A 16,907-nucleotide genomic window follows, 5' to 3' on the forward strand; every position below is an offset into this window, starting at 1 on the left:
CCACCATTGGAAGAAGTTGAGGAAATAAAGACTGTGGGGTGCATGCATGCACCCCAACCAAGTACCCAGGAAGCAGGACCTATAAGATCACAAAGGTCCTATCTTCAGCCTAGGATGCTGTTCTACAGGTACTAAAAACACTCCAGCACTGCATGTAAAATGGCTACTATTCATGCATAAATTTAAACTTTACTGTTTTGTGATGGAAGGGGTTATCAACAGTGCTATCAAACGGCACTTGCTCAGCAATAACCTGCTCATTGATTATCAGTTTGGGATCTGCCAGGGCCGCTAAGCTCCTGACCTCATTACAGCCTTGGTCCAAACATGGTCAAAAGAACTGAATTCCAGAGGCGGGGTGAAAGTGACTGCCCTTGACATCAAGGCAGCATTTGACCAGGTATGGCATCAAGGAACCCGAGCCAATCTGGAGTCGATGGGAATCCGGGGGAAAACTGGCTGCTGTTTGGAGTCATACCTAGCACAAAGATGGCTGTGGTTGTTGGAGGTCAATCATCTCAGTTCCAGGACATCACTGCAGGAGTTCCTCAGGGTAGTGTGTCAGGCCCAACCATCTTCAGTTGATTCATCAATTTACTTCCCTCCATCATAAGGTCAGAAGAGGGGATAGTCGCTGATGATTGTATGATGTTCAGTACCATTCGCAAGTCCTCAGATACTGAAGCAGCCCATGTCCATATGCAGCAAGACCTGGACAACATCTAGGCTGGGGCTGAAAAGTGGCATGTAACATTCGTGCCACACAAGTGCCAGGCAAGTACCATCTCAAACAAGAGAGAATCTAAACATCTCCCCTTGACGTTCAATGGCATTAACATAGCTGAATCCCCCACTATCAATATCCTGGGGGTCACCATTGATTGGAAACTGAACAGGACCAGCCACATACTACTGTGGCTGCAAGAGCAGGTCAGAAGCTGAGAATCCTGCGGCAAGTAACTCATCTCCTGCCTCCCCAATGCCTGTCCACCAACTACAAGGCATAAGTCAAGAGTGTGATGGACTACTCTCCACTTGCCTAGATGGGTGCAGCTCCAACAACACAAGAAGCTCAACACCATCCAGGACAAAGCAGCCTGCTTGATTGGCACCCCATCCACAACCTTCAACATTCACTCCCTCCACCACCGACACACAGTGGCAGCAGTGTGTACCATATACAAAATGCGCTGCAGCAACTTGCCAACGCTCCTTCAACAGCACCTTCCAAACCCGTGACCTCTACCACCTAGAAGGACAAGGGCAGCAGATACATGGGAACACCACCAACTGCAAGTTCGTCTCCAAACCACACCATCCTGACTTGGTACTCTTTCGCCATTTCTTCGCTTACTGGGTCAAAAATCCTGGAACTCACTTCCTAACAGCATGGTTGGTGTACCTACACCCCAAGGACTGCAGTGGTTCAAGATAGCAGCTCACCACCACTTCTCAATGGCAATTGGGGATGGGCAATAAATGCTGTCCTAGCCAGCGATGCCCACATCCCCCAAACTAATTAAAAAAAAAAGTGGGCAAACTATTTAACCAATGGGGAAGGGGGCAACAGAGCCACTCAAAAGCCACAAATGAACTTTCCAGTAGAAGTTACTGAATAGCAATCATGAGCAGGAACCCTGGCTGATTTCCCCCCCCACACTAACCCAGTAGTGCTGAGGTCACTTAGCATGTCCTGACTACTGCCACAGATGAGATCAACTAACTCCGCACAGATCAGAAATTCAGCATGTGACTTCTTGGGCTGTATAATTTGGGCTTATCAACTGAGGCACAATACCATAACCAATCCATACCTCCAATGAAACATTTAACCAGGAACCTTTTACATTCCATGTAAATTATGCATTGGCTGCTTCTGCACTCTAGTGGATTTACTGTGCATATGCATACAAATTAAAAATGTATTTTGCAAATCTCCTTTTGAAGTGACTACTCTCCAAAATGGATGAGAGGTACACCCTTCTCTACAGCATTCCCTCTGGCTAAAAATGGAGATTAGCAATCAGGCCACCACCTACTTCTTCTTATCTCTAACTTCCTCCAGCCCTCTGATCTCTGCATTCCTCTTGCACACCACTGATTTTTAAAATAATTTTTTTTTTCATTGCTCTACCATCGGCAGCTGTGCCTTCAGCTGCCTAGGTCTTAAACTCTGGAATTCCCTCCCTAAACCTCAGCCACTCTTCCTCCTCCAAGATGCCACTTAAAGCTTACCTCTTTGCCCAAGCTTTTGGCTATCTGTCTCAATATCTCTTTATGTGGCTTGGTGTCAAATTTTGTTAGTGATCCTGTGAAGTGCCTTTATTTTACAATGTTAAAAATACTATATAACTGCAAGATGTTGGTGCTTATTGGAAAATCATGGGGATGTTGCTTGCAATTTTCTGATGTACACTAGTGGGGTTACTTGCTGCTAGCGCGTACACCAATAATTTAGGATATTGTCATGCAGGCCCCCACCTGCCAAGAATGAGGCATATTCATTTTGTCATATAAACATTGATTTTAAACTGTTGCTGGAGTGAAGAAATTACTTGTTTGAAGATCACCAGACACTGGGCTGGAAGGACATTTGCAAACTAAGACGCTGCTTGTGGCGACAAAGGGCTATTCCCTGCTCCAATTAATCCCAATGGATTTTGATCACCAGACATTGAAAGTGTAAGGAAGCGCATTCCAGGCCCTGCTAAGATGATGCAATCCACAGAGCCAGGACTGGTTAAACCAGCTGGTCACATGACTGACTGGCTGGTCCAGGTTTTTTTTGAACTAGCCACAGGACCATTTGAATTTAGAAGGCAGTATGCAACTGAAGCTGAAAGAAGCAAGACGCTCGCCTGTGTGTCTCTCTCTCCCGCCCCACGGAAGACACAACCTAGATCAGAACAAGTTGAACTGTGAACTGGGCCCCAAAGAAATGCAAGACTTACTAGCAACCAAAGATTGTACATTGAACTTAAAGGACTGTAACTACCAAATATTGCCTCAAACTTTTCCCCTTTTATTCCTTCTGCTTTTTCTGTCTCTCTGCGCGTGTTTATCGTTTATGCGTGCTAGTGTGGTCGTGTCGCATATTTGTAGTTGTTAACTGGATTAGAGTTTAAGATTAATAAACTGCTACCTTTCTTGTTTAAATCTAAGGAAACCTGCTTGATTTCTTTGCCTTACAATTGGAGCAGTGAACAAGGATTCACCTAAGTGGGGGGAGCTTAAAAACTCTGGTGTTTTAAAACTAAACCCTGTTACGGCTAAACCAGGCAAAAGCTGAGAGGGAACCCCTAGACCCCTTCTCACCTGGTTGTAACAATATCTTTCCACACAGCTTTAAAAAATTCAGTTTTGATACTTTACCCTAAGTAATTAAAATCCCTGATCAGGCTCTTTATTGACTCCATAAAAATGCTGTTTCTACATTTAAAAAAATATATATTTTCTCACTTTCCCTATTTGGAGTCTGCACAGAAAGGGTTGCTCCTGAGAGTCCACCTATAATCTTTAAATTGGCCACTAGGACAAGAAAAGTGCAGGGTGGGTATCCTGATTTTTTTTTTCATTTCCCCTTCTTTGGGAATTGCAGCCTTCCACTTGATTCCCCATCATAGAGCTCTTGATGAAAATGTGAGATATCAAACTGCATCTTTCCAATACAACGCACATTGCATTGTAATTCCAATATGGTATATTGTCATAGCACTAAAGTTAATATTTTAACAAGGAATAAATTCCTGTCTGCCTGATTGTTTCCTATGCTTCTGAAGAATGCAGACTTTCTTAAAATGTTGTATGCCACACATGGGGCAGGTTGATTATAATAACTGTCTTTTCCTGCCTGTCAATTTTGTATGTTAGTATATATTGATCTGTAAGCAAGATGACCCTGAATTTAATTGTTGAAATAGTTTTCTTAATACTTGATGGAGGTTTTAGCAATTTTATGGATGAATAATTACCAGATAGAAATTTCTATCTAGGGGTTTCTATGATCCTGTAAATTATAATTGCAAAGGTGATGTAGTTTGCATCAGTCATCTGGATCCTGAAGTGAGATTGCCTGGTAAACACTTTTTTTTTTATATATAAATGTGCAGATTAATCATTATTTGCATGACCACATTATGTGCAGAAACCTTTCGTTAGAACTGAAAATCAAAAGACAAGTAAGCACTTGGTAGGCTTAAAGTCTAAGGGGAAGGGACTAGAAAGTCAAGAGACTTAATGAATCAAACCATTAAGTTCAAATTGCCTACTCTATTGCCTTTGATCCTCCAATTGTCCAGACCCAATCCTTTTGGGCCTCCTTATCTCGAGAGACAATGGATACGCGCCTGGAGGTGGTCAGTGGTTTGTGAAGCAGCGCATGGAGTGGCTATAAAGGCCAATTCTGGAGTGACAGGCTCTTCCACAGGTGCTGCAGAGAAATTTGTTTGTTGGGGCTGTTGCACAGTTGGCTCTCCCCTTGCGCCTCTGTCTTTTTTCCTGCCAACTACTAAGTCTCTTCGACTCGCCACAATTTAGCCCTGTCTTTATGGCTGCCCGCCAGCTCTGGCGAATGCTGGCAACTGACTCCCACGACTTGTGATCAATGTCACACGATTTCATGTCGCGTTTGCAGACGTCTTTATAACGGAGACATGGACGGCCGGTGGGTCTGATACCAGTGGCAAGCTCACTGTACAATGTGTCTTTGGGGATCCTGCCATCTTCCATGCGGCTCACATGGCCAAGCCATCTCAAGCGCCGCTGACTCAGTAGTGTGTATAAGCTGGGGATGTTGGCCGCTTCAAGGACTTCTGTGTTGGAGATATAGTCCTGCCACCTGATGCCAAGTATTCTCCGAAGGCAGCGAAGATGGAATGAATTGAGACGTCGCTCTTGGCTGGCATACGTTGTCCAGGCCTCGCTGCCGTAGAGCAAGGTACTGAGGACACAGGCCTGATACACTCGGACTTTTGTGTTCCGTGTCAGTGCGCCATTTTCCCACACTCTCTTGGCCAGTCTGAACATAGCAGTGGAAGCCTTACCCATGCGCTTGTTGATTTCTGCATCTAGAGACAGGTTACTGGTGATAGTTGAGCCTAGGTAGGTGAACTCTTGAATCACTTCCAGAGCGTGGTCGCCAATATTGATGGATGGAGCATTTCTGACATCCTGCCCCATGATGTTCGTTTTCTTGAGGCTGATGGTTAGGCCAAATTCATTGCAGGCAGACGCAAACCTGTCGATGAGACTCTGCAGGCATTCTTCAGTGTGAGATGTTAAAGCAGCATCGTCAGCAAAGAGGAGTTCTCTGATGAGGACTTTCCGTACTTTGGACTTCGCTCTTAGACGGGCAAGGTTGAACAACCTGCCCCCTGATCTTGTGTGGAGGAAAATTCCTTCTTCAGAGGATTTGAACGCATGTGAAAGCAGCAGGGAGAAGAAAATCCCAAAAAGTGTGGGTGCGAGAACACAGCCCTGTTTCACACCACTCAGGATAGGAAAGGGCTCTGATGAGGAGCCACCATGTTGAATTGTGCCTTTCATATTGTCATGGAATGAGGTGATGATACTTAGTAGCTTTGGTGGACATCCGATCTTTTCTAGTAGTCTGAAGAGACCACGTCTGCTGACGAGGTCAAAGGCTTTGGTGAGATCAATGAAAGCAATGTAGAGGGGCATCTGTTGTTCACGGCATTTCTCCTGTATCTGACGAAGGGAGAACAGCATGTCAATAGTCGATCTCTCTGCACGAAAGCCACACTGTGCCTCAGGGTAGACGCGCTCGGCCAGCTTCTGGAGCCTGTTCAGAGCGACTCGAGCAAAGACTTTCCCCACTATGCTGAGCAGGGAGATTCCACGGTAGTTGTTGCAGTCACCGCGGTCACCTTTGTTTTTATAGAGGGTGATGATGTTGGCATCGCGCATGTCCTGGGGTACTGCTCCCTCGTCCCAGCACAGGCATAGCAGTTCATGTAGTGCTGAGAGTATAGCAGGCTTGGCACTCTTGATTATTTCAGGGGTAATGCTGTCCTTCCCAGGGGCTTTTCCGCTGGCTAGGGAATCAATGGCATCACTGAGTTCCGATTTGGTTGGCTGTATGTCCAGCTCATCCATGACTGGTAGAGGCTGGGCTGCATTGAGGGCAGTCTCAGTGACAGCATTCTCCCTGGAGTACAGTTCTAGGTAGTGCTCAACCCAGCGGTCCATCTGTTTGCGTTGGTCAGTGATTATGTCCCCCGATTTAGATTTGAGGGGGGTGATCTTCTTGATGGTTGGCCCAAGAGCTCTCTTCATGCCATCATACATTCCTCTGATGTTTCCGGTGTCTGAGGCCAGCTGAATATGACTGCATAGGTGTTGCCAGTAGTCGTTTGCGCAACGCCTAGCTGTTCTTTGTGCAGTACTTCTGGCTGCTTTAAGTGCTGCGGATGTTAAATCGCTGGGGGCTTTCTTGTAGTTCAAAAGTGCAATGCGCTTAGCGGCTGACAGGTTCCAGCTCTTCATTATGAGATTGAAACCAGTCTGCATTTCTCTTCGCACTTTTGCCGTAGGTGGTCAAAGCTGACTCATAGATGGCATCTCTGATGTGGGCCCACTTGGTCTCAGCATCCCCTGTGGGAGTGTTTTGAAGGGCTGTTACAAGTGAATTTAGAAATTTTTGTAACAGCTGTGGGTGAGAAATTCTGCTCGTGTTGATGCGCGGGTGGCCCTTCTGCTTGGAATGATGCAACTTCTTTGGTCTGAGTCTAACCTTGCTGCACACCAGGGAGTGGTCGGTGTCGCAGTCCGCACTGTGGAAGCTGCGTGTGATTTGAACACTGTTTAAGGCGGCTCGCCTTGTGACAATGAGGTCTAGCTGGTGCCAACGACGTGATCTTGGGTGCCTCCATGAAACCTGGTGACAGGGTTTAGTGTGAAAGAACGAGTTGGTGATGCAGAGGTTATGATAGGTACACAACTCAAGCAGTCTCTGCCCGTTCTCATTCATCCTTCCAACGCCATAGCGCCCAAGGCAGGAGGGCCATGAGTCATGGTCGGCCCCAACCCTGGCATTAAAGTCCCCCAGCAGGAATAGGTGTTCGGTGTTGGGGATGCTGCTAATGATGTTATGGAGTTGTTCATAGAACTGGTCTTTAGCTTCAGGTGCGGAACAGAGTGTTGGAGCATAGATGCTGAGTAGGTGTACTGGACCAGAGGTGGTGAGCAGTCGGATGGACAGTATGCGTTCCGAGCCATTTGAGGGAGGCTCTATCATGCTGAGCAAGGAGTTTCTGATGGCGAAGCCCACTCCATGCTGTCTTGGTTCTTCAGGATCCCTGCCCTGCCAGAAGAAGGTGTAGTCTTGCTCTGCTAGAGAGCCACTCGCGGGGAGGCGAGTCTCCTGAAGTGCTGCAATGTCCACATTGAGTCTACTGAGCTCGTTGTTAATGATGGCGGTCTTCCGAGAATCGTTGATTTGTGTAAGGTCTTCCGACAGGCCAGGACACATAGTTCTGACGTTCCAGCTTGCAAAGCGAAGGGCTGGTACCTTCTTTCCTTTTTTCATGTTGTTTGGTGCGGTGTGTCAGTCCACCTTTCGGGCAATGACCCTGAGCTCCAAGCACCCATTGAAGCAGGCAGACTGTGGCGGGACAGAACCTTATTGACCGGGGGCTGCCCGGTTTGAGGCGGGCGGTAGCTGTCCAGTGAGGTGCAATGACCTCTCCCACCGACAAAGGCAACCCGTGGCGCCCAGTTTCTACGCCAATTTATCTGGACTTATAACCCGTAACTGCTGCCTTCCGTGTTGTTTCAGTCGCTGTGAGGCAACTATGGAGTGACCTCTCCATGGCGCATGCCTGGGCAAATTTATGGAGGTTGAGAGTTGCCCAGTCGTCAAAACCCCCCTCTCGGCCTTTCTGGTGGGGTCCAAAGGAGTGCAGGACACGACGTTTGGCACCAGTATGGCTGCAGGAACTGCCGGAAACATGCCAAAGGTGACACATGACCGCCTACGGGGTTCCGCTCCGGATTTTCTGTTAGGGTTTACTCCCTTAGCCTTGGTCTAAGACCCAATCCACTCCTGTCAAAAAGCCTAACTGTTACCTTGCCTCAGTCATCAATGTCCTTGTTCCTAGCAAATCAATCGCTATTTCCCACCTGATGCAATCTATCACTTCCTGAAGTTAAGGAGGGTGCAAATTCAAATGTAAGGTTATCCATCTCGAACTTGCTTGAGCACATCAGCTTTATCATGCTACACTCCCTTCAGCCAAAACCACTTCTTATTCCAAGATCATCCTGAGGCCAACCCTCGACACCTTCTGTCTATAATAAAACTGCCTCCTTAAACAACCCTCCCCACCCACTCTAAACATACTTTAAACCCCACTTTAAAGAAATCATGGATTTACATAGAAAATACAGCACTGAGCAGGCCATAGGGCCAAACTAATCTGTTCTGCTGTTTGGAATGTGAAGAGACTTGTGGAGTATAAACAACATCTGGAATAGACATCAACTCCAAGTCTCCTCCCATTCCATCTATCTCATCCTAGTCTTTCAGCATATCTTTCTATTCCCTTTTCTTGTGTCCTCAGCTATTTTCCTTTTTCAGGTTTCTAAGCTATCTGTCTCAACCATCTCATGTGACAGCAAGTTCCACACTCTACTCCTAGTAAAGAAATTTCTCAATTACCTATTGAATTTATTGGTAACAAATCTTTTGTATTTGACTGCTAGTTTTGGATTTGCTCCAGTGGAAACATTATCTGCACATCTACCCGATTCAACTCCTTTATAATTTAAAAACCGTTATCAGGTCTCCAAGTTTTTTTTTCTAAAGATAAAAGCTCCAACATGTTCAATCTCTCTGCCCTGGTACCATCCTTTTATAATTTTATTTACACTAGAGTGTTTCTATATCCTCTTTTTGTAGAATGGAGACTAGTACTGTGCACTGTACTCAAAGTGTGGCCTAACCAGGGTCCTATACAAAGTTAACATAACTTTTTACTACTTTAGAATTCTGTACACCTAGAAATAAATCCCAGTGCTCGTTAGCATATTTAATTGCTTTGCTGACCTGCTATGCTCCTTTTAATGTTCACCTGGATCCCTTTACTCTTTTCTACCTCAGTTTCTTATTTTCTAAGGTGCAGGTGTTATTTCTATTTGCACTACCAAAGTGCATCACTTCACATTAATCTGTTCAAGTTCATTTGCCACCTTAATGGCTCAGATTTGTCTCCAAGATCAAAGCCATCATGCAGCTTATTTCTGTATACTCTCCTTCCACTCTCCCTAGTGTCAACTTGACCCTGTCTCCCACACACTGGGCTGGATTTTGTGTAGGAGGTGGGGCTTCCAGGGCCAGGATAAAAAGGCAGGGGCAGCCCCGCCTCTGCATTTTCGCAGACCCCCAGAGCAATCCTCCAGTGTTTATCAATTAAAGATTCCTGAGCTGGGATCCCCGTTCCTTTTAAAGACGGGTATACCACCTCCAAGAGCTGCTGGCTCTGTCAGCAGTATCAGTCGTGCCAACAGGAGGCCTCGGACCCAGGCCTGGTGCTGGAACCCTGGACAAGAGGCAGGGTCGTTGAGGCCAATCTGGAAGGTCCCAGCAAGGTGGAGTGGGGGGTGGTTGTGAAGTCTGGTGGAGGGGTGTCCTGGTGGAGATAGTCCTCCATGGGCCACAAATTGCCCATGGAGGAGGCCACACCCCCCCCGCCCCCCCAACAAAGCCCGCAGGGAGGGCGCCTCATGTTGCAAGGCATCCTCCCTGCATAACGGAGGCCCAGCGCTGTTAATATCCTAGCAGGGGTGGCACCAGGCCCTTAATTGAGGCCCTTAAGTGGCCAATTAACCTCTGGGCAGGAAGGCCATCATCTGCCTATTCCACCCCTAGGAAGATCGCTTGATGACTGGCTCTCCGCCCTGTCCCCTCACCACGATACTCTGTGCTCCCTGCTTCCTTTCCTGCCTCGAGGGCCCATAAAATCCCGGCCACTATCTCTGAAGTCTTCCCCCCCCCATCTGCCCCCTGCACCTTTTTCTCAGTTTATCTTATCTGAGACCCACAACTTCCTCTTCCAGGTCCCCATGCTAGCTGACATTATCAATTTGCCATTATTGTGTCAGCTGCGGCTCAGTTGGTAGTACTTCGCTTGAGTCAGAAGGTTGTGCATTCAGGTCCCACTCGAGACTTGAGCACAAAAAATATTTAGACAACACTTCAGTGCAGTACTGGGCAAGTGCTACATTTGTTGAATATGCTATTATTTGGATGAGATGCTAAACAGAGGCCCCATCTGCTCCGAGGTGGATGCAAAAGATTCCATGACATTATTTTGAAGAAGAGCAGTGTCCTGGACAATTTATTCCTGAATCAACATTACTAAAAGATTATCTGGTCATTATCACATTGCTGTTTGCGGGTGCTTGCTGTGTGCAAATTGGTAGCTGTGTTTCCTACATTACAACAGTGAATACACTTCCAAAAGGTACTCAATTGGTTTTAATGCATTTGGGAGGTCCTCGGGTCGTGAAAGGTACAACATAAATGTAAGCCTGTCTGTCTTTCAATGGTTCCTATTCCTTAGTTTAGATTAGTTTGGAGATACAGCACTGAAACAGGCCCTTCAGCCCACCGAGTCTGTACCAACCATCAACCACCCATTTATACTAATCCTACACTAATCCCATATTCCTACCACATCCCCACCAGTCCCTATATTTCCCTACCACCTACCTATACTAGGGACAATTTATAATGGCCAATTTACCTACCAACCTGCAAGTCTTTTGGCTTGTGGGAGGAAACCAGAGCACGCGGAGGAAACCCACGCAGACACAGGGAGAACTTGCAAACTCCACACAGGCAGTACCCAGAATTGAACCCGGGTCGCTGGAGCTGTGAGGCTGCGGTGCTAACCACTGCGCCACTGTGCCGCCCTTAAACAAATGCTTCCTCAAAAAATTCACCCTTGCTATAATCGTCCTCTCGGCCCTAATTTGTCAACCCATCCAAGCTCTGTGCACATCTCTGCAAAAATTCTCTCATCAAATCTCTCCAATCCAGCTATTGTTCTACCTGCAACAAAACCGCCCTGGCTAAAGTTACTAATAACATTCTCTATGATTATGACCATGGTACATTATTCCTCCTTGTTCTTTGTGCAACATTCAACTGGCTCACATTATCCTCCTCCAATGCCTCTTCTGTCATCCTACTCCATAGGAATATTGTTGCATAACTATTTGAACATATGTAGTGCCATCTCCAGTAATGACTTCTATTTTTGCCCAACACTGTCCAAGCATCAATTTTTGGCCTCCTACTCTTCATTTTTCTATATGCTTCTATCAGCTTTCACAGTTATTCTGACACCTGCACATCTCTGCACCTCTTGACTATCTCTATGCTGCCAGATTGCTTTTCTAACATCAAGGAATGAATTTTTGCCACTGAGGCGGGAAACCAGACCCGGGTTTGTTTGTGAGTCAGAGACTAGCTTTCAGGAGGGAAACTGATTTAAAGTTAAGATTTTCATGTGGGTGAACCCTTAATTGGCATGGAGACAGATTTCCTGGGCAATTGGCCTTCCAGCAGAGCCCGCCTATCAGAGGTCTTCCATTTTCAGAGGAGCACCCAGCTGTAGTCCAAGGTAAGTAAATGGAAGGGCGCCTCATCAAGAAGGTGCCCTCTCAGCTACTTGTTAAAAAATATAATACACAAAGAGCAGCCACTGGGGGTGGGGTGGGGGTAGAGCCCATCTACAGGGTGATCTTTGGCTTACCACCACCCAGGCAGACCGAGAGGGCCTATAGGCCTGCCAGGGCACCCCAACCTGCTGCTTTTTTTCTCTCCTGCCCCTCCCGAAAACCTTTTTTTAAAGAAATCCAAACTAGAATCAGTTTGTGAGAAATACTTTTGAGTATGTTATCGAAAATTCCTTTAATATTGGAAAACTGCAGACATCTATTTTAAGAATGGTGAGGAAAACCAGAGAGTTGCCTAACATCTGTTGTCAGAAAATGACTAGCATCTATAATTAACGATAGTGACTGAACACCTTTTAAATTTTCAGCTGATCAGAGCCAGCATGGATTTGTAAAGTCTAGCTCATGCCTGATGAGTCTGAATTTTTTGAACAACAGCCTAAAATAGTGGACAGGGGAATGTCTATGGATATTATGTATATGGACTTCCAGCATTTGATGAAGACCCTCAGGAGACTGCTAGCTAAAGTTGAAGCTCATGAGATTCAATTGATCCAGATAGGAAATTGGCTGAGTGACAGGAGGTGAACAGTAAGGACAATGGACAGGTACACTAATTGGCAGTAAAAACTAAGTGCTGGAAATACTCCGGTCAGGCAGCATCTGTGGAGAAAGATGCAGAGTTAACGTTTTAGGTTTGTGACCTTTCATCAGAACTGGAGGACATTAATTGGCAGGATGTGCCAAGTGGTGTCCCACAAGGATCTGTGTTGGGGTCTCAACTATTCAACGTATTTATCAACAATTTAGATGATGGGATAGGAAACCATCGGTCAATGTTTGCTGCTGACACAAAGGTTGGCGGCATTGTAAGCAGTGCAGATGGAAGCGTAACATTACAAAGAGATACTGATAGATTAAGTGAGCAAAACTGTGGCAAATGGATTTCAATATAGGCAAATGTGAGGTCATCCACTTTAGACCTCAATAAAGGGGTACTTTCTAAATGGTGAAAGCCAGAAAAAGTGGAGTTTCATGGATATAGATCCATTAAAATGTCATGAACAGGTAGAAAATCACCAAGGTTAATGGATTGCTGGCCTTTTTATCTAGAGAACTAGAATATAAGAGGGTATAAGATGTACTACAGCTATGCAAAGCCTTAATTCGATCACATCTGGAGTACTGTATTCAGTTCTGGGCACTACACCTTGGGAAAGATATGTTGGCTTTGGAAGGGGAATGTAGTGTGGATTTAGCAGAATGATCCCTGGGCTCCAAGGGTTAAATTACAAAGAGTTGTACTCCCTGGAATTTAGGTGAAGGGATGATTTGATTGAAGTAAGAGCTAACAGGTGGCACAGATAAAATAAATTATTTTCGTTGGTTGGGGAGATTAAGCTACATAGCTTAAAAGTTATTGCCAGATCTTTCTGGAGTGAAGTAAGGAAATTATTTTACATGCAAAGGTTGGTAGAAGACTTCTGCAGTTGTTGCTAGGTCAGTTATTTTTAAAACCGATTGATAGATGTTTGATAACCTAAAGGCATTAATGGATAAGGGGCAAAGGTGGTTATGCAGTTAGATCACCATTCAGACATGATCTCACTGAAATAGCAGTACAGGCTACATGGCCTACTCCTATTCCGATGCTTCTAATGTGACTTTTTAAAAAAAAAAATTCTTTCACCGGATGTGGGCATTGCTGGCAAGGCCAGCACTTGTTGCCCATCCCTAATTGCTCTTGAGAAAGTAGTACTGAGCCGCCGTCTTGAACCACTGTAGTCCATCTGGTGTAGGTACATCCACTATGTTAGGGAGTTCCAGGATTTTGACCCAGTGACAGTGAAGGAACAGCAATATAGTTCCAAGTCAGGATGTTGTGTGGCTTGGAGGTGGTGTTCCCATGTGTCTGCTGCCCTTGTACTTCTAGGCAGTAGAGGTCGTGGGTTTGGAAGGTGCTGTCAAAGGAGGCTTGGCGAGTTGCTGCAGTGCATCTTGTATATAATGTACACAGTTGCCACTGTGCGTTGGTGGCGGAGGGACTGAATGTTGAAGGTGGTGGATGGGGTGCCAATCATTCAGGCTACTTTGTTCTGGATGGTGTCGAGCTTCTTGAGTGTTGCTGGAGCTGCACCTATCCAGGCAAGTGGAGAGTATTCCATCACACCCCTGAGTTGGGCCTGTAGAGTCAGATGAGTTCCTCACCGCAGGATTCCTAGCCTCTGACCTGCTGTTGTAGTTGCGGTATTTATATGGCTACTCCAGTTCAGCTTCTGGTCAAGGGTAACCCCCAGGATGTTAGTGGGGGATTCAGCAATCATAATGCCATTGAATGTTGAGGGGAGATGGCTAGATTCTCTTGTTGGAGATGGTCATTGCCTGGCACTTGTGTGGCACGAATGTTACTTGTCACTTTTCAGCCCAAGCCTGGATACTGTCCAGGTCTTGCTGTATTTCTACACTGACTACTTCAGTATCTGAGGAGTCGCGAATGGTGCTGAACATTGTGCAATCATTAGCAAACATCCCCACTTCTGACCTTATGACTGAAAGAATGTCATTGATGAAGCAGCTGAAGATGGTTGGGTCTAGGACACCACCCTGAGGAACTCCTGCAGTGATGTCCTGGAGCTGAGATGATCTCCAACAACCACAACCAACTTCTTAAGCGCTAGATGTACTCCAACCAGTGGACAATTTTCCCCTGATTCCTATTGACTCGAGTTTTGCTAGGGTGCCTAGATGCCATACTCTGTCAAATGCTGTCTTGATGTCAAAGGCAGTCACTCTCGCCTCACCTCACCTCGAGTTAAGCTCTTTTGTCCATGTTTGGACCAAGGCTGTAATGAGGTCAGGAGCTGAGTGGCCCTGGCAGAACCCAAACTGAGCGTCTGAGCAAGTTATTGCTAAGCTAGTGCCGTTTGATGGCACTGCCGACACCTTCCATCACCTTTACCGATTGAGAGTAGACTGATGGGGTGGTAATTGGGGGTTTGGACTTGTCCTGCTTTTTGTGTACAGGACACACCTGGGCAATTTTCCACAGTGCCAGGTAGATGCCAGTGTTGTAGCTGTACTGGAACAGCTTGCCTAGAGGTGCGGCAAGTTCTGAAGAACATGTCTTCAGGACTATTGCCGGAATTTTGTCAGGACCATAGCCTTTGCAGTATCCAGTGCCTTCAGCGGTTTCTTGATATCATGCGGAGTGAATCGAATTGGCTGAAAACTGGTATCTGTGATCCTGGGGACTTCGGGAGGAGGCCGAGATGGATCATCCACTCGGCATTTCCGGCTGAAGATTGTTGTAGATGCTTCAGCCTTATCTTTTGTACTGATGTGCTGGGCTCCCCCATCATTGAGGATTGGGATATTTGTGGAGTTGCCGCCTCCTCCTCTTTCTGTTAGTTGTTTAATTGTCCACATCCATTCTTGACTGGATGTGGCAGGACTACAGAGAGATCTGATTGCTTAGCTCTGTCTATTGCATTCTGCTTGCATTGTTTGGTGCGCAAGTAACTGTGGGTTGTAGCTTCACCAGGCTGAAACCCCATTTTGAAGTATGCCTTGTGCTGCTCCTGACATGCCCTCCTGCACTCTTCTTTGAACCAGGGTTGATTTTTTTCCCCCCACCCCCCCAACCCCAACCGCTTGATGGTAATGGTAGAATGGGGGATATACTGGGCCATGAGGTTACAGATTGCGGTTGAGTACAATTCTGATGATGGCCCACAGCTCCTTAAGGATGCCCAATTTTACATTGCTAGATCAGTTCGAAATCTATCCCATTTAGCACGGTCGTGCCACACAACACGATGGAGGCTATCCTTACGGACATTGAGGACTGTGCAGTGGTCGCTCCTACCAATACTGTCATGGACAGATGCATCTGTGACCGGCAGATTGGTGAGGATGAGGTCAAGCATATTTTTTCCTCTTGGTTCCCTCACCACCTGCCGCAGACCCAGTCCAGCAGCTATGTCTTTTAGGACTTGGCCAGCTCAGTAATAGTGCTCCCAAGCCACTCTTTGTGATGGACATTGAAGTCCTCCCACCCAGAGTACATTCCATGCCCTTGCTACCCTTAGTGCTTCCTCCAAGTGGTGTTCAACATGGTACTGATTCATCTACTTGGGGGTGGCGGTAGGTGGTAACCAGCAGGAGGTTTCCTCTCCCACGTTTGACATAAGACTTCACTGGGTCTGCAGTCGATGTTGAAGATTCCCAGGGCAACTCTGTCCCAACTATATACCACTGTGCTGCCACCTCTGCTGGGTCTTTCCTGCCGGTGGGACAGGACATAACTGGGGACAGCAATGGCAGTGTCAGGGACATTGTCTGTAAGGTATGATTCCATGTGTATGACTATCTGGCTGCTGCTTGATTAGTCTGTGGGACAGCTCTCCCAATTTTAGCACAAGCTGCCAGATGTTAGTAAGGAGGATTTTGCAGGGTTGACGGGGCTAGGTTTGCCACTGTCATTTCCGGTGCCTAGGTCAATGCCAGGTGGTCCGTCTGGTTTCATTCCTTATTGAATTTGTAGCGGTTTGATACAACTGAGTGGCTTGCTAAACCCTTTTCAGAGGGCATTTTAAGCGTCAACCACATTGCTCTGTGTCTGGAGTCACATGTAGGCCAGATCAGGTAAGGACAGCAGATTTTCTTACCTGAAGAACATTTGTGGATCAGGTGGGTTTTTACAACAATCAACAATGGTTTTATGGAGCTTTTAATTCTAGACTTATTAATGGAATTTGAATTCAATCTTCTGTCGTAGTGGGATTTGAACCTATGTCCCCAGAGCAATACCCTAGCTCTCTGGGTTACTAGTCCAGTGACAATACCACTACGCCACCACCTCCCCCATTTAGTATGAAAGCAAAGAAATTCTGTTTGCTAAGATGGTATTCTGTGCAGTCCTGAGCTTTAGACGTGAGGAATTTTAAGCTGTGTTTCTTAATCTCATACGACCATATTTTCTAAACTGCAACCAGCGAGACTCAGCCTGACATTCAGTCACACCATCCGAGGCCACGCATTGTGCTCTGATCCAGCTTCCAGAACACTCACACAGCTGGCTCTAGCTGCTACTTGTTCATCTGACAACCAGCAGCTCCTGTGCTGACATTTCAGCTCCAAGCCTATTTTCTCCAATTGAATTTCACAGGAAAATTGCCTGCGATCGGTGTATTTAATTGGTGAGGGGT

Source organism: Heterodontus francisci, chromosome 14 (genome assembly GCF_036365525.1).
Source record: "Heterodontus francisci isolate sHetFra1 chromosome 14, sHetFra1.hap1, whole genome shotgun sequence".
NCBI classification, from domain to species: Eukaryota; Metazoa; Chordata; class Chondrichthyes; order Heterodontiformes; family Heterodontidae; genus Heterodontus; species Heterodontus francisci.